Source organism: Alosa sapidissima, chromosome 21 (assembly GCF_018492685.1).
Source record: "Alosa sapidissima isolate fAloSap1 chromosome 21, fAloSap1.pri, whole genome shotgun sequence".
Taxonomy (NCBI): Eukaryota; Metazoa; Chordata; class Actinopteri; order Clupeiformes; family Clupeidae; genus Alosa; species Alosa sapidissima.
This window is the reverse complement of record NC_055977.1, coordinates 11983614-12010699: the sequence shown is the minus strand read 5'-3', so window position 1 is coordinate 12010699 and position 27086 is coordinate 11983614. Positions and strand designations below refer to the sequence as shown.

The following is a 27086-nucleotide window of genomic DNA, read 5'->3' as shown; positions in this document are numbered from 1 at the left end:
CACAGGAGGGCACTGCCCAGCTCAGCTGACTGATCAGTGCAACGCAGCACGTCACGCGCTGACAGCAAGCAACCTTCACTACTGACATTTCCACGACTAAACAACTGAAACTGTTACAGTAATTTCCCGTGTATTAGCCACATTGTGCATAAACCGCAGGACAGTGTTTTATGTTAAAAGTTAAAACAACAAAACCATATTAATACCATATTAACTGCCCCAGTGTATTAACCTCATAACTGAATAACAGATTTTTCAAAATCAATGTATAAACCGCGGCTAATAGTTGGGAAATTATGGTAAGAGTCATACACCAGTGGATTGCTGTGCGATATCAATGGCAAAAAACAGATTTTGCCCAGGTGATTCTGCAGTGTACTGAAGTGCATATTGGTAATGGAGGCTATATTAGGTCCAGCGCTTTCTGTGGAAAAACGCACAACAGAAAGACAAGCCCAGCTTGACATGATGAGCTGAGTACACACTAGTCTAGCATAGCACAAAACACTGACCACTGATTTGGGATTTAGCTCAAGGACGACACATAAACACCAATGTAATCGCCCTACACTGCAAGTGGCCATACACCTCACCTGCACAGGGTTGTGCATATAAAAGGTTTGGCACGGATGCTCACAAGCCAGTATGTGTTCCGAAAATGATACGACCGCAACCACACAAAGTACAAAGGAGAAGAAAATAACCTGTAAACAAAGTATAACCGCCAGAACAAAACACTTGTGACGTAATTTAAGCCTGCACTAAAGCCCTGCAACTTCTACAAAGCTGGAAAAAAGCTGGTTTAGTAGTACTTTAGCTACTGGGTCATCAGATGCCAACTTTTTTTTATTTAATATGATTGGCTGACTGCTTCGTCTAATGGGTAAAGTGCAGCCCATCTATGAATGCCTGCCACACATATTGCATTACCAAAAATTAGTCAATTTTAATACATCTTAATACATCTGCAACTTTGTATTTCTAAATACTTGAAGAGTTGTAAGAACTAACATTCTCCACTGTTTAAACTACAAAGAGTGTATTAGTGTTCTAAAGAAAGCCACCATTTAGATCAAGCTCTTTGTACACAAGTTGCAAAGAATCCTGCTCTCTGAAATACCACCTTGCTGTACATTGGTTACACACCCAACTTCTATGAGCATCAAACTACCCACAATTCCTGAGTTTATTGAAGAGCTACAATATGCTACCACCATTCAGGCACAGCCTATGAGTCTAAATAAACCGACAGAGCACAGCTTAAACACCTGATGCAACAGAACAGAGCGCCAGGCACATGGCACAATACGGACAGCAACACATAGCTGTCAGTTGGACACTGCACAGAAACAGCTTGGCAAGTAAGATAAGCGGAGACAGTGAGCGCTTGCAGTGTCCCTTCACCACGTGCTCTGTGTTTTGTTTTAGTAACAGCCACGGGCTACTATGGAGGCATTCTAGAGGCAGACGAGACAACTGGTGTACACATGTTGAATTTGATGTCCTCACTGGGCAGCAGAGAGGCTGATGTCACAGCATGGACTATATGCGTCTGTGCATGTGTGAGAGAGAGAGAGAGAGAGAGAGAGAGAGAGAGAGAGAGAGAGAGAGAGAGAGAGAGAGAGAGAGAGAGAGAGAGAGAGAGAGAGACGTTGTCTTGTGCAATCCTGAAATCATGACCCTTTAATTTAGTCAAAAACTATTCTGCACGCCACATAACACATTAAAAGGTTACATGGTTAAATCACAGTGAACTGGAGCATTGTGCATGAAAAATAGCAGCATCTGCATAAAAATGTGGCAGGGATTCCAGTGTCCTAGTGAAGTTGAAAAATATTCTCTTAAACCACAAGGTTTTAGCCACAAATTAGCACACCAACCTTTCAGCTATCTCTGGGTGAAAACTTCAAACTATGACAAGCCGATAAGTCAGCTTGAAAGAGAAAAAAAATATAAAATAAAAAAACACTGGTGATGAGAGCCTTGGAGGCCCTTGAAGTCTTTCTTAAAGACTGCACCGAGTGATCGGTAAGGGTTGGACCCCCCATCTGGTCAAATCAAATCTCTACCATCTCTACCAAATCCACTCTCAATCATTTTCATTGACTTCTGGGGCTTGAAAAAAATATGTTGACCTAGGCCTAACCCTATAGGGGAATATTTCTGTTGGTGATTCTGTATGTAACTGTTATGACACCAAATATCAAGACATTTTGTCAAACTGAAGACAGTTAAAATGCTAACCATTCCAGTCTTCCACTTTACATTGTAGCATTATTGTACATTGTTCCATGCCAAATTCTGTGAATCTGACACCACAAAGAATTCATAATTTTTGCTTTTTGCCTTTTAAGGGATATTTTTTTCCTATTCTTTAGCTACTGATGTAAAGTATTGTAGATGATTGTCTTCCAATGTAATTAAATGAATATTGCAGTATGACTGTACTGTGACATCATGGCTATGGGGCAATGTATCCTGACAGTATTCCATCATCAGTTACTCTGCCATTCCCTTCCCCAATACAGATAATCTTTCTTAGCAACATGAAGCTAAGTTTATAACCCTGCTGGCCAACCCCATCCGAGGCCATGTGCTGAATGGTATTCCGTGCCCCCCACCCTGTGACCCTTTGCAGCAGTGCTATCTCTGTGGCTTATGGAAATTACCAGAGGACGCTCCTAGTCCTGGCAGTCCACCCCGCCCCCACTGCTCTCCTAGGCTCTCATGGGAACACGGCCTCAGGCCACACATCCAGCCACGCCCCTTTTAATCCAGTGATTACCCATCCCTTGCTTTTATCATTCATTACAAAAAAATGAATGGGGAAGACAGGGCCACAGGTCACTCTGCTGAGGGGAATGGAGGCTCGCATCTTTTTTTCAATAATCAATTTCTGGCCACGGCCATCCAATAAGGGAATGAATAGGGGTGTGTGTGTGTGAGAGGGTGTGCATGTGTGTGTGTCTGTGTGTGTGCGTGTGTGTGAGTACAGTGTGTGTGTGTGTGTCTGTGTGTGTGCGTGTGTGTGCGTACAGCGTGTGTGTGTGTGTGTGTGTGTGTGTGTGAGAGAGGGTGTGTGTGTGTGTGTGTGTGTGTGTGTGTGTGTGTGTGAGAGAGGGTGTGTGTGTGTGTGTGTGTGCGTACAGTGTATGTGTGTGTGTGTGTGTGTGTGTGTGTGTGTGTGTGCGTACAGTGTGTGTGTGTCCCTTGCTTCCTGTAGTCTTTCAATGAGTTAATTAGAGTGAGACAATGAAAGAGGGAAAAAAAAAAAGAGTGAGATGGACAGATGAGAGAAAGGGAGAAAGAGAGAGAGAGGGAAGAGAGAGATTGAGAGACAGGAGTGGGGAGGGGGGTAAATACTACAGAAGCAATGGATCTGAACAAAATCAATTGGCTCTGCCGATAAGGGCAAAAAAGAACTGAAGCCTGGCAGAACAGCAAAAGAGCAGAGAAAAGTCGAGTTGACTGAAGTGGATTAGCGCAAGGTGTTCAAAGGGGGTTAGGACACTGTGACGGACTGGCACTCCGTCAAAGGAGAGTAGGAGGGGGTGGGTGTGTGGTACAATGTGCTGCTGCTCCAAATCCTGAAAAATCAGGTCAGAATCTATCCAGTACATTCCAAACAGACGGACCCCACACACGCTGACCACACACACTCCTGAACACACACATACTCGAGCGTGTACAGACACACAAAAATTGCTTGCGGTGGTAGAATGGAGACCCATGAGTCTTACGGTCACATGTCACTTTGGCCGCACAGAGATTCAGACCAATAGGACAGCGCAGCGAAAAGACTGATGGGTCACTGAACCTCAACTTCACCAAACAGCAAAAGATCCACAAGTACACGTTGGAGCAGACTCTCTCTCTCTCTCTCTCTCTCACACACACACACACACACACACGCACAGAGCACCAGCCATACAGAGAGAGTGGTCCCCATCCCTAGTGTAACCACTAACGCTGAGAACTGGGGCTGAACAGCTTCATTGGAGGCCCTGCTCCCATTCCCCTGACCAACTACCCTCCCTCCCCCTCCTTCCCTCACTCACTCTCTCCCTCCCTCCCTCCCTCCCTCCCTCCCTCCCTCTCTCCCCAAAACACACACACACACACACACACACACACACACACACTATGCCCCATTTCTCCCTCTCTCTGTGAAACCAGACTTTATGTAACATCACAGTGTATACACAATACCCCCTTCTCTCCCTCTCCTCTCCTCTCCTCTCCCTTTCTTTGTCTCTCTCACCCCCGTTAATTGCAGTTTCCATCCGGAAACATATGGAAAGCATGCCATTTTGTTTATTTTTAGGTGAACACAGGGAAGACAGAGATAGTGCAAGACAAGGGAGAAAGAAGAGAGAGAGAGAGGCCAGATTGTTGGGTTTTATTTTTCACACATCAGCTGACTTAAGTTGTTGTTACAGTGGGTCAGAGGTGGCAAGGGCCTAACCCGCGGTCTTAGCCGGCCAAAGCCGACTAACTCGGACATTTGACATTTAGTGACATTTCACACCTGACCACAAAAGCATTAGTCTTTTGTGGCCCTGAGCGGGAGAATGGGGTGCGCACGCTGAGGCAAAGCCAGAAGAAAGCCAGAAGAAAGCCAGAAGAAAGCCTTAAGAGCCTTAAAAGACTCCAGCGAAGAATAGGGATCTATGGCCCATCAGAGATACAGGAGATTGACAACCCCCCCCCCACCACCCAAGCCCCACACACCCACCCCTGTAAGGTGACACTGCCGCACTCAGGCCAAGTGCTGATAAATGCCTGAAGGCTGAGTGTGTAGATTTGATTGGAAGAGGCTGAGTGTGAGTGCTGGTGCTATTAAGAGTGTTTTAGAGAAGCAGTGAGTGTGACACTGTGAGTGTGTGACGCTGAAAAAGAACTAGACTACTGTACATGTTAGTGCGTGCATAAAACAATCAATGTGAACGCGAGTACAGGTGAGTGAGAGAATGACCAGGACTGAGAGGTAGAGCGAGAGGTAGAGAGAGAGAGAGAGAGAGAGAGAGAGAGAGAGAGAGAGAGTGTGTGTGAAAAGAGAGGGGAAAAGATGTAAGAGTCAGAACATGCCTTTAAACATCTCACCTTCAATCCTTCCCTTCCATTGTTTAAAAGACCCAACCCCCCTTACTAAAACAATCTGAGCTTGCCTGATGGGGTCTGGAGAAACCAGCCGACTCAGCACCTTGCTGGGTGCCGCCATTTTCTTGCACCTTCACCCCTCTTTCAACTCACAACACACTGGAGGCTTTTGGTCTCTTCCACTAATTCCCCTACTCTTTTGGCGGACAGGGTACTGGAGCACAATAATGCACTTAAGTTTTTTTTTTCCTAAAAGGAACGGTGGTATTGCAGAAGAGTAAAGTAATCAAAATGATCGTAAGCCCGGTCACGTCAGTGGGGGAGATTTCTGACTTCAGAACAGAATTGTGTGGGTGAGGTTAATGTTTCTCACCAAGTAGGTACTGATAGAATCTGAATAAGGCCCCATACAGCTGAACCAGTCACTAAACCTCCTCTTTTGGCCTAAGCATGAGCACTTTATCACTGAGATATGCCAGACAGAGAAAATATCTGTCTGGATGTGTGTGTGTGTGTGTGTGTGTGTGTGTATGTGTGTGAGAGAGTGAGAGAGAGGGTGTGTGTGTGTGAGAAAGAGAGAGAGAGAGAGAGAGAGAGAGAGAGAGACAGACAGACAGACAGACAGAGACTCTTTCAGTCAGAGGGTGTGTGTAAGAGAGACAGAATGAGAATAAACTGCAGTCTTCACTAAGCAGCTCTGCAAACAACCAAAAAAGTCCTCCGACAACAAGAACAACAACAAGAACTTACACACAAACAGTCAATTACATAACATTTGATAGCTAACACTTGCTAATTCTTTAAAGGGTGAACCCCGCTTACTTCTTAAAAGTACTTTTCTACTTATGCATGTGTTACAACACATGATGCAGACATGCCAAAGATGGTAAAAGAACATTAATCAAAATAGTGTTATATGGCTGCATTACACTACTTGCAGGACAGTCGAGACATTGTGCAAACACCACAGTGCAGCACAGATCAAGTTTCAATCCCTTAAAACCACAAATGTAATACAGATGGAAACATAATAACAATATCAGCAGGAGTGGAACTGCAGAGCTAGAACCTGAACGTACCCAAATAGAGATTTCCTAACAGTTTGTGACAGACATTTGGAAACCAACAGATAGGAGGTAGGGCTTACACAGCTCACAGGGGGAACAGGGGGAAGTGCATGTAGCATATGGATTGAAACACAAAATGTTCTCAGTGTAGTTTTAACACCTGTATGTGCCTACACTTTGTCGGAGTGTGACTTGAAGTGCATCTGACACCTTGTGCAGATTGCCTTCTTTACAAAGTACCCTACCGCACAATTTATGCGGAGTCAGCAGCGACCTAAATATACACCTTCACCGCATCCACAAAGTGAGTCCTGTTTGTAACCACTAGATCACAGGTCAGCCAGACACTGAGTTATGGCTATCATGCAGAGTGCCCTATCCCACTCAAAAGTTACATAAGGTAGCTGCTACTTAACCACGAGGCTCCCCCGACGACTCTCATGACGGCGCGCGTTTAAAGTAACATAGCTTTCGAAGTTAGAATTGAACATTCGTCACCCCATGACAAAGTAACTAATAATGTTGCACGCATACGCGTGTGATCAGGTGGTCGCACCGCCCGGTGGTAGCTTAGCTTGCTAGCTAGCTATGACATTTGAGCCCTACCGACCCCTCACCCTTCATTTTCTCCGCCTCTCGCCCGTTTTAAACCGTCACTTGTCCGACAAAACAACATGACATCACCAAAAAGTTGTGTAAGTGCTCACAATACTGGGTCGCTCTGCAACAAAATTATCAAAATAGCTTACCAACTACAATAACGTGGATTTGGTCAGAAAACTCACCTCCAAAACAGCACTCACTCACCAAGGGGGCGAATACACCGAGGATGTCGGGGGGTGGGAGATTTTTTACCACCCGTAGCCTGATTCAGCCACCCTTGCTTAGATGGAAAGGTTAACTATAACCTCAACAAATACAAAGTTGTTCGCTAAACTCTGTGTTGCCTCCCGTGGTCAGCATTCCCGAGGAGAGGCAGGCAGCGTCCACTGAATCCTCGCTCAGCTGACTCCTTCGAACACATGAGAGGGCAACTCCTCCGTACCCGCCCCGTTACGCACTAGACACCTCCCAGACTCCGTCCCCGACATTTTAACCCCTTACGGACAATTCGGCTTGAGGGGGTAGCCTAAAATGGACTGCGGCGTGTGAAGATGTGATTCCCCCCCCTCCCAACTGCGCACACCTCCTTGTTGTTGCCGATATCAACTTAAAAAGTGACCTGGATAATAGGCTTACTGAAGTCTTTACACGTTCTCTCAAGCGCGCGGTCGACATAGGACTTTGCATCTGAAGTTGAGCATTCACGTGCTCTGCAGTTTGCTCTGTCCTCTTGTTTGTTTCTCCTGTAGCCTAGCGCTGTAGCATGGAGTTTTTTTATTTATTTTTTTATCCTGCCTGTTGAATTCAGTTAATGACCTGAACATTCATATTTGACTACTAGGCTATTGCTTGTTGTGAATTTAGCCTAATTAAGTTGTTTAAATAAAGGGATGTTTTGTTTATCTGCCTTAGGCTAACCAGTTTGAGGGAGTGCTAATCAGTAAAAGTATAAAAAGTATTATTAGGCTAATAACGAAAGGCTCATGTCAAATTTGTACAATATTAATATAAAGGTAGGAAATGCAGGAAATCTATTTAACGATTTTAATCAGTGAGGCTATTGTGCATGTTTCAGGGCAACTGCTAAATGTGCCATAGTCCTCTGATTGACTGAACCAGTCAAAATGGTTTCTTTAAGACATTTAGTGCAACCTGTTGTGTATAGCTGACCTACTGCAGTCCCACACTGCTCTGGAGTCTGGACTGACTCCTCATGGCCCCAAATTCATTCCCAATCACTCATCCTCATATAGTAGCTGTTTAGATATTGTGAAATAGGCCCACATAATTCCTTTTTATAAGCCCATGATACTCTTCACACTGAAGCCCTAGCTGAGGAAGGATATTCAACTGACATAAATGGCAGAAAACCCCTCTATAATAATGACAGTTTATATACACGATTCCCAGCCTACTAAGACTTTGAAGTGTCACAAATCGGACAACAAAAATGAATGACTTAGCAGCGATTATTCCAAGACAGATGAGAAAGGAATGGAATATCGAAGTCATTCCTGATTCCACTTAATGATGGGCACGTTGCCTGACCTAGCAAGACCGAGCAGAGTTCATGATCATGTGTTATGGTCGGCCGAGAGGATGAGCAGAAAGCTGACAGCAGCCCCATTGCGCAATTGCCTACTATCAGTATTATCAGACTTAGCTGCAGGCGCTGCTGGCAAAGCCAGCATAACACAGAGGTGTGAGAGGAAGACCTATAGCCATTATAAGTAACATTTAAGAGCACATTTCTCCCACCTCCTTTAGCAGGCTCAAACTTAAATACTAATAAATTAAGGCTATTACAGATACCACCATGATAATCTATTTGGAAATTCAGACTGTAACTGCATTCAGACTGCATTGAGATTTTGCATTCAGTATCTGGGCTCACATGGGTTAATCTACCATATAAACAATGGGTGATTCAAATATAAGACTGTCATGTGTTTTGAGGGGGAAAATTGTCCTTTTCCTCCTGACAAATGTTTTGAATGAATCTGCAGATGTTCTGAAGACCCACTTTATTCTCATTCTTCAGAGAAACCTCACAGGGAGAGATTTCTTAGAAAAGTGTTGGATATGACTACATCTTAGGTCTGGACTCAACCACATAAGACATGCTCTCTACATATTTGATATCTATCTTTAGAGTGGCCTGTCATCCACTGAGGAAAATAGCCTTTTGTGGAAAACGTGATGAAGTGACTTAGAAAGTGTTTAGTTTACAGGTGACATAAATAGTTTAGTGGGCCATCTTTCTTTTTCTTACAACCTGTAGTTGCAATGACCCATAAAAACAAACGTTATACAGTAGGTGGTATTTACAACTTACGCTGCTTCATACATCATAGTCAACCTGTAATCAGACAAGATAAATAGTACATTTACTGATAAATAGTGTTATGCTTTCTTTCTTTCTTTCTTTCTGAATCTACTGTGCAAAAGGCAGTGGTTGTGCTTACACAGCTTAGGCCATCCAACAATCAAAAGCAACATAAACAAGTGCTGTCTGGTTTAACCAGGGAAAATAATCCTTTTTTGTGTATGTTTGATGAATTGCAGTCAATTATTAGTTGCTGGATTTGAAGGTAATGATCGGCGTCTGCATTGTAGGCTCAGGCGGTCCAAGCTCCCAGAAATACTGTGAGTTTGGACACAAAGGTTTGGTAGTGGGCACTGAAATGCAGAATGGTCTTCCTTTATTTTTTTTCCCCTCATCATTGAAGTTTATGGATTTGAAACGTGTAGCAAAGTTGCTTCAACAAATCGCTTAAAGTCAGGTTGTGAGATCAAAGTTTTCTAGCCATCCACTAATCCTCAGAACATGATCTTTTTTTTTTTTCAGCTAATAACTGAAAAATTCCACTCATTCTTGCTGCCGAGTTGGTTGGGGAACTCAAACCCTTGAAAACCAACATTGTTCTGGTCTGAACCGCGCTGGCTCCTGCTGGGCCGAACTCTGCATCGGCTGTTTGTTTTGGAACCTAGCTTTGTGGCACACCTCCATTGCATACTGCCTGCCCAGCAGCTTAAGAATAGCATACTGAGAAACTGGAGTACAGGATCTCTCTCCCTCTTTCTCTCTCTTTCCATTTCAGTTTCTGTGTAGGTTAATAGTAATGACATGTTCTTTGTCCTACACCTGCAGATAACCTCTGTTCTTCAGAAAAGCAGGAATGTTTGTCAGCTTGAATCTCAAATCATGTCCACTCATCACAAGTGATCTTAGTAAAGCAAAATACAGTATTACATGAATAAATGAGAAAAATGCCATTGTGCAATAATAATAGGGTATTTAATTTAAGGAAATATTTTCCTGGAATACCTGGTATTAAGTTTCAGACAATAATTTGCCTAGCACAGTGGCTTTCTTTCTTTTTCAACAATAAGTTTAACATTCATGACAAAATTAGGTATACCTCTAAGTATTCTACTAATTAAACTGCATACCTCTAAGTATAGGTACCTTCTGAGCCTACGTCATTACGTTCACTGGAGGCAAAACAAACCATAACCTCAGCTGGGAAGCTAAACGAACAGTCATATTCGGGAGGCTAAAGGTTATCATGGTCTCATCTTGCTGTGCTGTCGGGTGCCACAACCGAAAAAGTCATCGGTTAAATTTGAAATAAGTAGGCTACAGTTTCCAGTGAGAACGTAGTTGTTCGTTTGACTCACGATAACCCAAGCCTTGTATCGGAACGTCACATATTAGCCTACCAATCGTCCTGTATTTCCAACCTCTTTACATGTAGGCTATGTCACGTATTCATTTCTATACAAACCAAGACTGCTGATTCCTAAAGAAACGCAAGCGCCCACACCATAAGTGTATCTAAATTAGCTATGTAGCCTACCAAAAATTAAATTTTACCATGTAAAATTTATCAAATGTTATTTTGAAGTATTAAAAAACATTGTTGTTTTAGAATTTTCAAACGAAATGGTTGGTAATTAGCACGTTTGCAATCTTTGCCTTGTGACATTGGCGCTGGCTCGGTAAAATGTCGGTTCGGCAAACACAAAACTCATCCGATAGGTCATTGTAGGCCTACTGTAAGTCTTGGACATGACCATTTAGGAGATAGTTATATGTATTCAATGATTTATACTCCTTTCTCCTTACTGTAGACACTCGTTTTTTCAATAATGTCCGGCCATTCAACTGATGGCAAACCTGTCTTTCCAATCACGGTATTGGGTCTGTCAGGATGGTCCCATCTGATAATGTAGCCTTAGTTTTTTTCAAATAATCCTCCCGATCACGTACACTGAGTGTATGTACATATTGTGTTATATCGTTACACATTTTAGCAAAGATTTTAGATTACTGTCTGATTTTAGCCGCCTCACTAGTACTATTCAAATAGCCGCCTCACTATCCAAACGATTGTTTCTGCCTCCAGTGACGTCACGCCCACCCGAATGTTTTCACCACCGTTGCGAAGGGGTCTATTAACAAACTGTGCTGACACTACAGGTTGATAATGAGGAATAGTAATCAGCTTAGATTATGTTTGGGTGGGATAGGAACAGGTTGCATTACGGTTAATTGACAAGTATTGTTGAAGGTTTGTTGAGTAATTGTTTAAAAGCTGCTTATTTATGGGTGATTATCTATAATGGCTTAGGAAAACAAAGTGTTACCAAAACGTTTTATGCTTTCGTTGTGGTATGATCTAAATGTCATATGCTGATCCAAAGGGATTTTGAGTGGTGTGTGTTTTAACCCACAGCTGTAGTTTGTTGATTTACAACAAACAGGCCTTTAATCACCTCCGTATCTGCACTCATCTGTTATTTTGCTATCAAATATCTGCAGCCAAAGGGCTTGCGACTTATTAATAACTAGCCTCTCTAATTTAAACCATCTGTAACTCACATAACAATAGAGAAGGAATACACAAAGTGAGTGCTGAAATATGTGGGAGGACCCTTTTTTTAAGGATTCCATCATGAATAGTACTAGTAATTACTGTTCAAAGCATAGAGATATCATAATGGAATGAAAGAGGTTTTTTTTCTGTGTATACCATGTCCTATATAACAGTCTGCGTTATGGCTTCATTTATTGCCATACTTCACTGGAATCTCCACACTTTCCAAGTGACCTAAACAGTCTGCAAGATTTTCCAGGTAGTCTCTGCTCTTGAGCCCTGTTTTCTTTTTTTTTTCTTTCATCCCTCCATTTTCTTATCCTATATCTACCTCCTCAATTCCAGGAGCAGCAAGAGAACAGCAACAAAAACTGGCTCTGCTCTTGTGTCACTGTCTCTGTGTCCATCTAGTCCGCTCCAGAGCATCAGACAGATTCCAGAATGTTGTATGTTCCATTGATCTGATCATATTAGATGTTCAGAAAAACACTCAGCCATACTTGTTATTCTCTCTTTTATGCAAGCACACAATGTTGTCCTTATCAGACAGCCATATACCATTGAGTTCTGCCTGCTACACCCATAGCCATGTGTTTGTGCCATCGATGTGCCACTATCCACCTTAAGTCGTTTCTTCAGCATGGAGTGCCAGATTGTTACTGTGCTTAAAACAGGAAAATGATGGCAGGAAATGAAGACAGGAAAATAATGGCAGGTTAACACATTAAAAAAAAAGAAAAATAGTCTAGCATGTGTTTCAAATTCTTCAAAGTAGCCACCATTTACCTTGTTGACTGTTTCACACTTGATGTTATCAGCTTCATGAGATTGTCACCTGGAAGGCTTTTAAATTAACATGAGGAGGGTGTCTAGTGGGCATAGCTGTCATTACAGCAAAAGGTGGCTATGAAGAATCTAAAATCTAATCAAAGTTTGAGTACACTTCTTGTTACTGTAATTCATGTGTTATTTGTTAGTTTTGACCTTCAGTCTACAATGTTGAAAATAGTCAAAATACAGGTCTAAATCTGAACAATGTCAACAATAACAATATAACATTAGAGCCATAATAAACTATAGTAATTGTATTTATTTGAAGGCAAGCACTTTTGTACTTCACTTGTGTCAAGTGAAATTTTAGAAGGAGAGGAGAGAAATTGAAGAAATATTTTACAGAGGTTATCTCTACTTTCACTCAAGCTCAGGATCTGTGTATTTCGTCCACCACTGCAGAGTGCATTCCTTCTCCTAGACCAGTGGTTTTTAACTGGTCTGGCTTTGGGACCCACAATTTCCCATGTTCATTTAGTCGCGACCCATATTTGTTTTTTTAGTGTTCAAGCCAACAGATAAGGTGAGCTACATGGTAAGACACGCAAAGTGCCTGTGGGTCTACTTGTTTAGAACATGCTGATGTTTGGCATTACATTTGTGAAGTCTTCAGGATATTAAGATAGTACTGTATATCTGACAAAGTAGCACTTAAAATGGGTGATTAATTATTTATTTTTTACCCACAAGCTCCACGACCCACCCAGAATGGTTCCGCGACCCACTTTTGGGTCCCGACCCACCAGTTAAGAAACACTGTCCTAGACTGTTTAGTTGTAACTCCTCCGTAACAACAAGGTTTTTAACAGTGATGGTGGTTTGTTGTACATTTGTTTTGTTTGACTTTACTCTCTCTTTGTCTAAAGATGTGATGCTGTGATGTTGGATTTTATGTTATGTGCACTGCTGGCTATAGTTATTTTCATTTTCAATATATATTTTTTTGGCTTTATTTGGATAGGACAGTGGAGAGTGACAGGAAGCAAGTGGAAGAGAGAGATGGTGTGGGATCAGGAAATGACCGCAGGTCGTATTCGAACCTGGGTCCCCGTGGGCACCTATATGGTATGGGCGCTGTAGCCTGCTGCGCCACAGCGCTCCCACTGTTGTTATTCTCTTCTTGCACTATCTTACAGTCTTCCGTTAAAATTCAAAGGACCAAAAACTCAAACTAGCCGCTACATTACCTGCAACCTTCCAAGTGCTGTTTCAGCACAACTTTAAGCACGAACAATCACAGCTCAGGCACACACAAGCACAAACTCAGACACAGACACAGACACAGACACAGAGGCAGACACACACACACACACACACACATACAAACTCTCTTTCTTACTTTTCCCAGTCTCCATCTCTCTCTGATCTCTAGCATGTGTTTGCAGACACACACTGCAGTCAGACAGCACTCTTACAAGACCCAACAGCAGCCTTGGGACAGTGGGAGCAGGTTAGACTGGCAGAACAGGGCATCTACTGAGATGGATACCTGCCCCTTTTTCAAGAGGTGAAATCTGTGCTTCAACAAATGCAATCACACACATGCACGCACGCACATACACACACACACACACACACACACAAACCGTTGCAAGTGCAACCTCTCATCCGTCCAAGTATTGTTGGGCATGTCATCATGTCATACTCTATGTCTTCTAGAGAACAAGTGAGAGAACACAAAGGGGTGTAGATATGTCTTTTGAAAAGAAGAACAGTTATTTTACGATACACACAAAATATGAAAGAGAAAGGGAGTGAGAGACAGAAACAGAAAAAACACAAGGGATCTGAGAAATGAATAGACACACTCATTCCAATACACACACACACACACACACATACACACACACACACACACACCAGGTGAGTGATGGTAGGGCAGAAGTTCAGTAAACAGACCATCTGATAACCGCACACCAGGGGTGATGAAGCCAAGCTGTTTGGTCAGTGTTTTCCCCACTCTTGCTATCTGTCTCTTTCTCTACAATCTTTTCCCTTCCGCTTCCCAAGTCATTCCCTCGCTCATTGTGTCTTTCACTCGCTCTGGTCATATGCCAATGGTAACAGGATAGTAAAGGCTGGAGCAGAGTCTCAAATGAAAACATCCTCCCAGCTGAGCTAGATAACGAGAGCAGGAGAGAGAGAGGGAGGCAGAGAGGCAGAGAGAGTTTAATTAATCAACCATAAATAACGCACTCTGTAAGGTGCCTAAGACAGCACTGTACATGCCGTGCCCTCAAAAGCTTTCACAATTCAGCACACAGACACACACCCACACCTCCCTTCTAACGTGCACACAAACACACACACACACACACACACACACACACACACACACACACACAGTGTTACCTTACAGAACCCCACTGTCCTCATGGGCCCTGGTGCTGCTGCTTACAGCATACTGCTGACTGCATACTGCTCATACTACTACTACTACTACAAATACTACAACTACTATCACAGCTGCTGCGTCTGCAGCTAGCACACCATTACGATCTTATTTTTTCTGTAGTGCCTGAGATTCTAATTACATGACCAAACTGACCATTAGCCACCATTTATGGCTTCACAAAATGTCACCAGCAGCTGTAAATGCAGCTACAAGATTGGCAGCCTCCGCAATGGCCAGTCAAGGTGCATCAATACAGCGTTATATATGCAGCCATATTGTTTATTGTCAAATGTGCCTCCATGGTGAAAGATCTTTACATGCAGAGCTTCATGTAAGTGGCTGTGTGCAGAATGTTATTTGTGTGAGGTCTATGCATACATGGCAGAATAAAGCAAGAATTTGGTTTAGTAAAGCAAGTTCAATTCCATGTTTAAACCAAAAGGGTAAAAAAATTAACCATGACCTATTGAGTTTGAGAACACAGGTACACACACAAAGACAAATACAGTCTTTCAGTATAGCAGCAAATGTAAATATACTGTTAATAGCCCTATGGATACACCTTTATCCCGGAGGGCAGGTTGAGATCTTGTCCCAGTCTGTTCCTCTTCTGCCCGTTGGCTTTATAATGCTAAGATGTGAGTTTGACACACGTGTCTGCCGCTCCTTTCGGCTTTATGAGCCAGTCGTGTGCGTGATGGAGGCCTCGCAGTAAAGGTTGTCTATCATAAACACGGCTCTGTGCCACCTGAGCCGGTTGCCCTCAGTAACGTTCCCATAAACCCTCGGTGACCCCATCCCTCTGAATGCACCAAGATCCTGAAAAGCCTGTTAGACCAGAGTAGACTGTGCCTCTGTATGTGTGTGTGTGGTTGTGATTGTGTGTGACTGTGGGGGCATACGCTTGAACATGTGTGGTCCACACTGCAGCTGTGGGTCTTTGTGTGCATATTCACCAATATGTGTATTTGGACTTTATTTTATGTAAGTGCAAAAATGATTTAATCCACCACGAAGCTGTGAAATTAAAATACCCCTTGGTTTTGTAATAGATTAGTATGAGTGTTCCTGTTGGTATCTGTTGATCAATCTATCATAAATAGCACAAATATGACAATTCATGCAATTGTCAGCATTGTAAAATGCAAGCTAATAAAACTTGTATTTTGGTCTCAGTGTTCATTGCTGGCAGGCTAGTCATGGAGAGTCAAGAAACATCAGACTGACAAGGTCCATTCAGGAAGGGGAACATGGGTTTCTATGTCATAATTTTCAGATGTGTGTAGATTTGTCCATTGAAATGCAGAGCTGGTATTTTGAGATGAATATGGGGGCGTACAGCGTTTTCTGTTTCAGCAGCTCGAAAAAGTACGGAGTAGTGTGGTGAGAGGCGAAAACGTAATAAAAATGTTTATGTAAAATGTTAATGGTCTTAATAATGTACACATTCACAGCATATTCATTCTTTCATCATGTAATTAAATAATTATGCATTTCTTTTTGGATTCAAACAAAAATGTGTGTGGATGTAGCTATAATGTTGGGGACGAGTAAGTCACAGAAAGAGCAGGCAGAGTTTTTTTGTTGGTTGTAGTTCTAGAATAATTATGAACGGCACTAGCACTTATTTTTTTTTTTTATTTTTTTTTTTTTTTAGTTATTTAGCCAAAATCAACCTAGCCCATAACCACTCATTTGTGATTTGCACCCCCCCAGTACAAAATGAAAAACAAAATGTAAAAACATGCCGCTTTATTTTCGCTTTTTATCTTCGGTTGAGGTGTTGTGAACTGCACCAAATTTCATATGTATGATTACCCTGACAGCCTCTGGGGGTATGCCAAGTGTCATGGAATTCCATCAATGGGGGGGGGGCATACAATAGATTCATTTATGTGTACATTTAGTGACTGTACACCCATCGGCCTGTAGATGGTGATGTTGAGCGAAGGGTTGCCAGTATGGGATGTTGAGGAACCCCCCCCCCCTCCCCCCCCCCCCCCCCCCCCCCACACACACACACACACACACAGCAACTCGAGCTAGGTAAAACCGATTGTTTTTTTTTGGGGGGGGGGGGGGGGTTCTCTCATACCAACAGTACTCTGTGACCTCCAGGAACGGAGATCTATGTGAAAAAATGACGGATTTCCCCTTTAACGTGTCTTACTCATTGCAGACAATAATAGTTATTTAATTCAAGGCTGGCGAAATAAGCCTCATGTTTCATAGAAAATTTAACTATTTTGTCATGGGTTTGGTAAAACAACCATTTCAACAGCAATTTCGTAATTGCATTTATGAAATACTACAAACAACAAAACGAAAAAGAAATAAAACCACCCATCTCTCAAATGAATTGTATTACTTTTGGATCACACATAAAAAGAAATCATAAGTCTAACATCAATTAATCAATCAACTAGTATTGTCCATTCTGACTGCACATATTAAGCTATCCTTAGTCAACAAAGCAAAAATCACTCTTTAAGAGGATTAGGGCAATTCATTGCTAAAAAATGATGTTTTCTAAACAAAGTTCGGGAGGAGACCACAGGGTTGATTGATGGCCATCACTCACCCCACTTCTGTTTGTAGGATAATAATAATTATAATTATAATAATAATTAATAATAATTATAATAATAATAAACATTCTCTGCACTCAGTCTAAGAAATCCAATGGGCAAAGTAGTGAACTAAGAGAAGTTGATTGTAACATCCCAATGACCTGCAATGGCACTTTAATCCATAAAGCATACTCCCATCATTATGGTACAGCAGTCCCTGCACCACTGTAGAGTCCGGTTTCACCTGGTCTGTATTTTTCTTGAGTGCAAATTTAAAAATCTAATATTTCCACCAGTTTTACCAAAATCTAAAGCCTCCTGATGGCAGGACATGGTCATCTTTCGTTGGATAAGCTCTCCCCACATTCCTGAACAAAGGAATATTCTAACTCAGCAGTTCCCAAACTTTTCCCCCCGCGTACCACCACCTACAGCCTGACTCAGCTCGCGTACCCCCACCATCCAACACATAAAAACGTTAACACATTCTATTGATGCATTCCAGGCATCTTATTTAATTTGCTGTCCTACATGATAACAAAATCAAAATGTGCAACTGGTCTATGAGCTCAGACTAAAAAACAGTGTGGAGAACAACATTATGAAAAACAAAAACAAAGAGAACATAAGCTGAAGGTTTTTAAAAAAAATCATTTTTAACACCTTTCCGACATTGCCCTATTCATCTCGCGTTCCCCCCTAGTGGAAGCTCGCGTACCACCGGTGGTACACGTACCACAGTTTGGGAATCCCTGTTCAAACTGATAGCAAAACTGGATTTCAGGGAGCAAGTGCAGTGTTGGGAAGGGGCTTCACCATGGCAAAGCTGCAGAGCTGAGGCGACAACATGAATACACAAACACACACATACTTTAGGCTAACGATTCACTTCAAACACACACTTGGGCACATGCAAGAATGAATATCAATATGGACAGCAGGTTTGGAATTCTGAGATCTAATGCAAAAATGTTCCTGAAATTAGAAATGTGGGGCGGAAAATGCCTCTGAAAGAATTCTTGGTTTATCAGACATATGCATGACAGGACGAGTGTTAGTTTTACAGTGCTTACTTACTTTAAGACTTTCCAGAAGTTAGTCATAATGTGTGCACACGTTTGAGTCCATTTAAATATGATTAAAGAAAACAAAAACTCCCCAGCAAATCAGATACAGGTGGACACAATTCCCTATTCATAAAAGATCATTTTGACTGATACACATGCAATTGCACTCTCATACACACTCAATAAACTCACACACATGATTATATCATTCATACATGCAGCCGTGGCCCACTGGTTAGCACTCTGGACTTGTAACCGGAGGGTTGCCGGTTTGAGCCCCGACCAGTGGGCCGCGGCTGAAGTGCCCTTGAGCAAGGCACCTAACCCCTCACTGCTCCACGAGCGCCGCCGTTGAAGCAGGCAGCTCACTGCGCCGGGATTAGTGTGTGCTTCACCTCACTGTGTGTTCACTGTGTGCTGTTTGAGTTTCACTAATTCACCGATTGGGTTAAATGCAGAGACCAAATTTCCCTCACGGGATCAAAAAAGTATATATACTTATACTTATACTTATACATGCAGTCTCTGTTTCTTGTTTCTGTGTCTGTTTTTATCTCTGTCTCTCCCTCTCCCTCGCCCTTTCTCTCTCTCAACTCAAACACACACATAAATACTTAAATTAATATATTTAGGTGGTCTACTGCATACAGGATCAAACATTAACAGGTCTTACTACAACTTTAACTCTCGAACAGGAGGACAGAATGTTCTGACAGCTCGTAAGAAGAGGAGAAGAATCCAGAGAATGGGGCTTCTGGACCACAACAATGACACCATCTCTTTAGGACACAATTTATAACATCAAACTGGTAAACATAGATCACAGATTGCTGTTATCACAGCAGGGGATACACACCCACTTTTACGTCATTGCAGCAGGGATACACACAACTTTCACATTATTCACCTACACACACACATGTACACACACACACACAGAGAGAGAGAGAGAGAGAGAGAGAGAAACGTGGACATAGACACACAGACACAGACACACACACACACACACACACACACACACACACACACATACACACAGAGAGAGAAAGAGATAGAGACGCGCACATAGACACACACAGACACACAGACACACACAGAGGCAGAGAGACACACACACACACACACACACACAGACAGAGAGAGAGACACGCACATAGACACACACAGACACACATACACACACCTCACACACACACACAGAGAGAGAGAGAGAGTGATGTGCACATAGACACACACAGAGACAGAGAGAGAGACACGCACATAGACACAGACAAACACACACACACACACACAGAGTCATCACATCCAACTACAGCGTAAACTGAGCTGTTGACTCTTTTGGCCCCAAGAAGATGCAAAAGCAGTATCCTCAGAACTGATGCCTCTGCCAATTTATCTGTGTGTGTGTGTGTGTGTGTGTGTGTGTGTGTGTGTGTGTGTGTTTGTTTTGTGGGGTGGAGAAGCTGTGAGTCTGCTGTGGTGAACAGCTGTGAATCGATCTGCAGCATTGCTTCTCCCCAGCGCCCCAGCCTTCAAGCTTAACAGGGTGTTCCAAAAACAGCCCGAAGCTCAAAGAACATTCTGTACCTGCTAGTTATGTACAGGTCACCTTAAACTCCCAATACTCCCTGCTACCCTGTGCTGTACACAGTCTCTCTCCGTCTCTGTGTCTGTGTCTGTTTCTTCCCCCCTGCAACAGTTCAGACCAACACAGGTCATATATGGTGGACACTCTCTGACACATTGCACACTCACAATGAAGCATTTACATTCATATGCATACAAGCAAGCAGGGGGATGGATGGGTTATGATGGAGTGATTGGGTTGCCGTTGACCTGCTGTCATAAACATCTGCTAATGGCTTAGTTGAGAATGTCAACATTACATTTATTTATCATTGTCAAAGATACCAGATAATGTTTAGACATTGGGCATTAACTGCAAACATATGTGGACAAGCGTGAATGCTTTCGAGAATCTCTGTATATGGTGAGCACAGGCATATGCATATGTGCAAATACACAGTCATACACACACACATGCAGTGGGCTTACATATTCTTACACAAGTATCCATAATGTAAATATACTGAGTATGTGTGTGTGGACTGATTATAAGTGACGTGTGGCTGTTTTGTTGGTCTAGATTTTTACAATTGCCCTCATGACGTTGGCGTCATGTATTTCACTGTACTGACCAAACAAGATTATGTTGATCTTACATAAGTATTTATAAAAGGCCAAATTAACATTCCAATTCAAATGTCAAATCAGTACACACTCACTCACTCCTGCTGACGTGAGAGGGAAGTGGGAGGAATCAGCAGGATTTCCCTCTTAGCCTCTGCAATGGAGGTCTAACACAAAAACAAACATTTTGTTCCTTTGTGTTTGGGAGGAAATATGATGGTGTCAGTGACACTGGTGTATGTCTTATGATGTAACAAGTGTGTGTGCGTGTACATAGCCATATATTGTGTGTGTGTGTGTGTGTGTGTGTGTGTACGTTTGTGTTTGTGTTTGTGTTTGTGATAGAGACCCATTTTGTTAGTCTGTTAGGTTAGATAAACACACCTCAACCATCACCCTGAACACTGGCGTACCACAGGGATGTGTCCTGAACCCGTTTGCAGACGACACTAAGGTGATTGGTCTAATCAGCAACAACGATGAGACGGCCTACATGGAGGAGGTGCAGCATCTAACATCGTGGTGCTCTGACAACTGTCTCTCAACACCTGTCTCCCCAGATCTTGGTGATCTTCGCTGCACGATTGAGAGCATCCTCACCAACTGTGTCACCTCAGCCTCCGACCAGAAAGCACCGCAGAGGGTGGTGAAAACTGCCCAACGCATCATCGGTTCCTCACTCCCGTCCATCGAGGCCATCCAAGGCAAGTGATGCTTGCGTAAGGCGCGGAGCATCATCAAAGACTGCTCTCACCCCAACCACAGACTGTTCACCCCACTTCCAGGAGACGTTACAGGTCTCCACACCCGAACCAGCAGGTTCAGAGGAAGCTTCTTCCCTGCGACTGTCACCCTACTGAACGCTAGCTCTGCATTCCGGTGACAACCAACCAACTATATAGTAGTATATTACTGTAAACCAACTGTACACTACTGTATACACTGCAGTATATCTTGTACTGTCTATGCACCACCTGTCTGATATTAATCACATTTTCTGCTTTTTTGCACTTCTGGTTAGACGCAAACTGCATTTTGTTGTCTTGTACTTGTACTCTGCACAATGACAGTAAAGTTGAATCTAATCTACTTTAGTTTTCATCGATAAATTTCCAAAAAGTGCTATCTGCCAATTACCTTTGACGAAAGGTAACTTTCCAGTTTAGTTTGAGGGCTTGATGAACTGATTTCACAATAATGCTCTTGTTGAAGGTGATTTACATTTGACTATTGGTTGCTTGGTTGCTTGTGAAACGTTCTGAACTTTTCCATATAAACATGGCTGTGGGCCCCTGTAGGCCCTCCGGTGTTCAGACTGCAGCAAATGAGATCTGCAGGTACCATGTCCACTTGCACTTGCATGTTTCAATTCATGTTCAGATCTCTGCACATTCACAGGGAACATTACCATTACCCTAATTTACTATAGGCTATCTTTGTGTTTTTGTGGTGTATTCCAGTTACAAGGTCCCAGTATGCTGAGCAGTCAAAGTGTTCACACACACACATACACATACACACACACACACACACACACACACACACACACACACACACACACACACACACACACGTGTATGTGTGTGTGGTGGGAGATAATATTGGTTTACAGGACCTTCCTCTAACACAAAGGACCATTATATCACACACAGCTCTCCCTATGCACTCCCACCTTTCACCTCTAGTACTGTACTCCTCCTCTTAAACTCCACTAGACCCTTTTACCCCTGCCACCGTTTCATTCAGAACTCTCCTGGGTGAAAGGTGAACTCGACAACAGTCGCCGCCAGTGATGGGGGGGTGGGGGGTGGGGGTTTGATATATTGAGCGCGCCAAGTGCTTCCTTTTTCCTGTTTGGTGGCGGTTTCCCTGGCATTGCCGGCAAGAGGAAGAGGAGGATTGTGGGAGAATGGAGTGCTGCACTTCCTGCCATTGTTCTGTCCCGGAATTACGGATGGAGGAGAGGATGAGGCATCTTCTGGGAAAATATACAAAAATACACACACAAACACACACACATAGATAAAGCATGGACTCTCCTTTCCCTCCCTCACACACACACAGATAAAACTTGGATTCTCTTTTTTCTTCTTCTTACACACACACCTACACACACACACTCACAGATAAAACTTGGATTCTCTTTTTTCTTCTTCTTCTTACACACACACACACACACAATGAAAGAGAGAGATAAAACATGGACTCTTCTTTACCTCAGTCTCTCACATGCATACACAAAGACACAAGCACATTGAGTGAATTCATAGTTTATGAGTTTATTTTATCTTAAACACCCTTTTGACAGAACAATTTGTCTTTGGAGCCCTCAAACCAAGGTTACCAATCAAATACACCCCTCTCTTCTGTACTGCTAAAACCAGAACTTCAGCAGCCCTTGTTGTTGTTTGGCTGTGATAGTGTATAGTTTGGTCCATAGCATAGCTTTCCAAATTGCAGAGCCAGAACAACTTTGTAGTGTAGCTGAGTGCAACTGGGTGGACAGCTATAGGGGAATGTGAGGAGAATTTTGCTGAATCCAATAAAAAGGACTATAATCAACAATGTTTCCTTTAAGAAATGACCAAGGACACTTTCATAAAAGTATATGATATCTGTATCATTATCCACAGCAAATCTCACTGTCCTCCTACTGTTCTTATACAGTAATAAAACCCCATTTAGACATATTGAAATACTTTATATTTGCCCCTGATCAGAATGGGGAAGATCTAACAGAGAAACACAGAGGTGGGAGAAAGAGAAAGACAATAGTGTCCGGTGAACTTCTGTTACCTGCTGAAGGAACAGTTTTACCGTTTGTACAATGCTGCCATCACATGGTCAGTGTCAAGTAATGCTGGCTGAAAAGTCTGCATTGTACAGTATGAGTAATTTGAATATGAATATTAAAGCAACACCAAAGAGTTTTTTGTACCTTAAAATAATGTTTCCAAAATCGTTTCAGTGGTTAATCAACTCGTAACAGGGTGAACAGCACTTCTGCATTCGCTTCGCGGCCCTCTATCGGCTATAACCGCACTATATAAGTTTGCCAGATCGGGTAGCGGCAGGGGCGATTCTAGACCTAGAGCTTTGCTGGGGCACAGGCCCCCAACTCCCAAACAAAAAAACAAAAACAATATGTGCGCGCAATATGAAATAAATGGCTAGCCTATGGGTAGGCTACAAGCTTCAAAATCATTATTGTCACTGTCATACTGTAGGACCAGCACTCTCTCCCTCAATTGTTGTAAGAACCACTATCCAGCAACATCCAAACACATAGGCATAAGTAGGCCTATACTCACTGCATGAACTTAAAGCGATGGTTCGGAGTAATTTCACCTTATAGGGTCCTTTGCACCATGACCCCGAGCCAAACACCCTCCCAGAACCTTTTTTCCCTTGGTCGAACCCTGGTCGAGTAGCGCTGTCAGAAACTAATGACGTTCTGCAGTGTGATGGAACCAACTTTTATCTCGTAAATTACCCCACTAATAATGCCCTGAATGGTACGAAACGTCTGCAGTAGTACAACTATGACCTTTAGTCCAATAACGAGGCATTAGAAAGTTTGTAAGTGCAACAGGAGTTTATTTAAATAAGACTTGCCTGATTATCTGCTACTATACCGCTGCGTTGACGTTTCTTCCGTGATTTGGGAAAAGCCGTAAAAGTCCTTGCAGGAAGTGATTACATCAACGTTTTTTGGTATAACCAGTTTTTTTTTTTTTTTTTTCCAAAGTGTTTACAACTTAGTGTTAACTAATAATTGTTGCAAACTGGACTACGAACAAACAAACAAATCACGGAATAAACGTCGAGGGGTAATGGTAGGCCTAATTTACGAGATAAAAGTTGGTTCCATCACGACTGCAGAACGTCATTAGTTTCTGACAGCGCTACTCGACCAGGGTTCGACCAAGGGAAAGGTTCTGGGAGGGTGTTTGGCTCGGGGTCATGGTGCAAAGGACCCTAGGGTGAAATTACTCCGAACCATCGCTTTAATAGGCTTTACTAACACAAGGGAAAGCTTATTTTTTAGTCAAAATTGAGATATACTTCCCTCCCAGGCAAGGGTCATATAGTCATCCTGGCAATACTGCAGTTCTTTGTAGCTTAAATAGCTTACTAAAGCCTTCATATTGACTTTTGGTGATCATTTCCAAATGTAGCCTATAATCTACACAGAGTCTGTGTAGATTATTATGCTACATTTGCAAATGCAGCAAACTTATTTAAGTTTGCCATTAAACCATTGATCAAATCACAGCACTGGCACTTTAACATAAATGTTACCGTTAATGTGGGCAATTATCATACCTCCCTCGTCCTCCTCATCTCTCCTCACTGTTCCTCTCCTTCTGCCTCTGTTCAGGAAGAATTTTCTGATGTCCATCTCTGAATAGTTTATCAGAAGGCTATGTTTAGTTTTACAGTAGGCCAGCTTCACAAACAGTATAGGCTACTTTTACAGGACTCTCTACACCAGTGGTCACCAACCTTTTTGAGCCCAAGATCCCTGACCTCGCCCTGAACAAAGACAAGATCTACCGTGAAGCGTCAAAAGAGAATCAAAGATAAAACTTCCAATTTAAGGCCTTTTATTTAGGCAAATGTATCAGGTCAAAAATAGTCTATCACATCCTCCACCCCCTTATAGGCTACAGTCATAAATGAGATAACACTTATAGTCTTTATTTATGATTTTCTAATTGGAGTAGGCCTAAGTGTTTGTGACAACACGTCATGATAAATTTGATAATGTTTGATCGCTGTTTTGGTATGAAGCATCTTTCACGTAATGAATGCGCACTCTAGGAAGTGAAAGTAACTGTAAGTAATGTGGCCAAGGTCTACAATGCGCTCTGTGTCTGTAGCTGTCTGTGCACATACGTAATCGATTGCATTCTTCAAATGGAGAACAAATTCCTGACAGTGTTTTGTTTGTGCATTGGTCAACTAAAAATTTAGTAGCCTATATAGTACATCTACATGCAATATCTTTACAACAACAACGCCTAATTACGACCTATTCATTTGGACAACTTTCTACAGCCCTATAAAGGCTAAAGTTACCTTTAGTTTTGTTCCAATTTACCGTTGCCTTTAAACATCGTGTGCGCTTTAACATCAGCCTATAAGCATTATTCCAGCTGCGCTAAGGTTTTGACAAGCACCACAATTTTGCCTACCTTGTTGTAGCCCATCTGAGATAACTCCAAACTTTGCTATATGTTCCCTCCATCCTTTCGTTGTTTTCAAAAAACGTTTTATATCCATGATGGCCTTGAAGTCTTGAGTTTGTGAATTCACTTAAATAAGCTTATTATGCTGTTAACCAGCAACCATAGACAGTAAAAGAAAGCAGCAAGTAGCCTTGGCTACAATTTCTGTAGTTGCTGCATCCATTCATTGTTATTCTCTCTCCTGCTCAAACAAAAGTTGTGCGTGCATTAAGTTGATGATAACGTGTTTACAAACTCTACTTTAAATAAAATATTGTAAATAGCCTGTTATGCAGTTAATGGGATACTGTGCAGAGTTGGAAACTGATGGTAAGGTACAGCCGTAGCTTACACCTGCAGGAGCACTTGCTTGGGCGCCTGTGTTGCGCAATGCACTTTGCTCCTCTCATCTATACGACGCAGTTCCCATTTCTCCAAACCATACATAATTACAAGGACAAATATTGCTACTCGAGGGAAATCAGTGGTGTCCGATGTGAAAAAATAGGTATAAATCTAAAATTTCCACGAATCACGGATGTGTAGGAAATATTAGAGGACTTAATGAGACGTGATGTTGAACTGTATGCCAAAGCCATTTAACCCAAATGCCCCAGCAGCAGCATGGGAGAGGAGAGATTATCTGACAGATCTGCATTGTCTATAGTGAGGTAATATTAGATTACATTGCAAAAATATCACCATGCATTCATAACCTCGTGATTCAGTGAGAGTGATCCCAAAACATTGGAAAGTGACATTTCTGTATTACATTTTGTCAAGAGGAAAAATCAATAGCAAACTTTTCCCAACTGACTATAGCGCTGTGAACCGTTCCTGGCTGCGCCTGGCAAATCCGCCATCATAATAGCAATCCGCTATGGAACAAGCGTGCCTGTTGCTAAAGGGAATGTGAGATGATGCTCTGATTGGTTTATTGCACGTTACGCCCAAACCACACCCATGAGTAATGTAGCTATACAGACCACCCCATTTTAGATTTGCGTCGGGCGCAACATTCATTATTCCACCGGTAAAATAGAAACAGGGCCCAAATGACATCTGTCATTCCCTTTAACGGCGCAACGCGCGATATGTCAAATAAATGCATCGGTATTTTGGCATTCAACGGCTCATTTGAAGGAGGCTGCT

General features: G+C 42.4%; 1 long non-coding RNA gene across 1 annotated transcript; it reads right to left on the bottom strand.

Moving 5' to 3' along the window:
• Nucleotides 1-1339: 1339 nt before the first annotated feature.
• LOC121695561 lies at nt 1340-25104 on the bottom strand. Its single transcript, XR_006026110.1, has 3 exons — nt 24896-25104; nt 3658-3661; nt 1340-1353 (listed from the first exon to the last, which is right to left on the bottom strand). It is a non-coding gene; the product is annotated as an uncharacterized LOC121695561 (long non-coding RNA).
• Nucleotides 25105-27086: the final 1982 nt, after the last annotated feature.